Raw genomic sequence first — 1,330 nt, 5'->3', positions numbered from 1 at the left:
CGGGCATGGCTACTTAAGAATGAAAGTTGATACTGAAAGGCTCATTGAATATTCAGAGTCTTTAGAGACAAAGCTGACGTACATATATATGATACGACATCTCGCGGGGTTGCTGCCTAAAGTCCTATGAGTCACGTGTATGCAGCTTGTTGTCGACCAACAGTTACGAAATAGGCAATTGCTTTACTCGATGGGATGGCATTAGTCCGTCTTATGATTGCTAGAATTGGAGGGCATACTTGGAGTTACCATGGTACAAGATCTTTAAACAGTAATGCTTTGGCAGTGGAGAATCGGCGCTATAAAGGCGTTGGAATCTTTCACTGGCCCAATTAAACGACAGATCGCAGTTAATAGGTCTGTGTACTCTGTTCCTTGATCCAAATAAACTTAGAACGGCGTACCATGACTACCTGTGTTTGATATACCTGGAGAGCAAAACATCAGACCTTAAGCTGGAGAAGCAACATTAACTGGTCTAAACGAGTATTTGAATTTACCAAAACTTATACAAGTCTTTTCACTGCTTAGGATAGAGGTCCAAAGTTTCTTGCCTCCTATAGATATACTCTCTCTATGAAACTTGGCAGGCTAAATATGCCTTCATTACTTGTTGACTCATCCTAATACCCATCCTTCGATAGCTTTATTGCGTCTTTGGCAGCCCATCAAAAGAGTTATCGCCTCTATCGCCTCTCTCCACGATATTAGGTTGGCTGACTGATGTAGACCTTTCCTTCCCATGGTGTGATATTACATTATGGGGCAGGAAAGGCAGCAGAATGGGTCTGCTAATCTGTTGCCCTATCTTCGAAGGAAACGTGCGTGCTTTATACGCCCATCGGATCACATGTTGATGGATAAAATCTATTGCAAGAATATGCTTTTGGTCGCATGTGTCACAGACTTCTGGGGAAGGTCGACCTAAGCAAATTTAATGGGTCCACCACGTCAGAAGGTATATATACCTTGCTTTTCCCACAACAAGTGATGCGATGACAGAAAAAACTAGGAGCTCACTGCAATATGGATAACAGAATTCCGACGTCACACAACGAGCAGGGTGGTAAAATCGACCTGTTTGCTTCTGACCGACCTTGCAACGCACCATATGAAACTCGCCACGGCATTGAGCCTGTCATCAACTGTACAGTCAAGCTGGGCCACCATGCGATTTTGCATCACATCCGTGGATAAATCGAGAAAGAACATCGTATAGCAATAGCCTCTCGCAAACAATTCTTTCCGGAGAATCTCCCGAATATGGATAGTCGTGAGGCACCCAGTTTCGCAACAAGACAGTGCCTCTCTATCTGCCCATCGCAGATGG

Source organism: Fusarium oxysporum, genomic scaffold (genome assembly GCF_000149955.1).
Source record: "Fusarium oxysporum f. sp. lycopersici 4287 supercont2.101 genomic scaffold, whole genome shotgun sequence".
Classification (NCBI taxonomy): domain Eukaryota; kingdom Fungi; phylum Ascomycota; class Sordariomycetes; order Hypocreales; family Nectriaceae; genus Fusarium; species Fusarium oxysporum.
The sequence above is the reverse complement of the archived record's forward strand: the minus strand, read 5'-3'. Positions refer to the sequence as shown.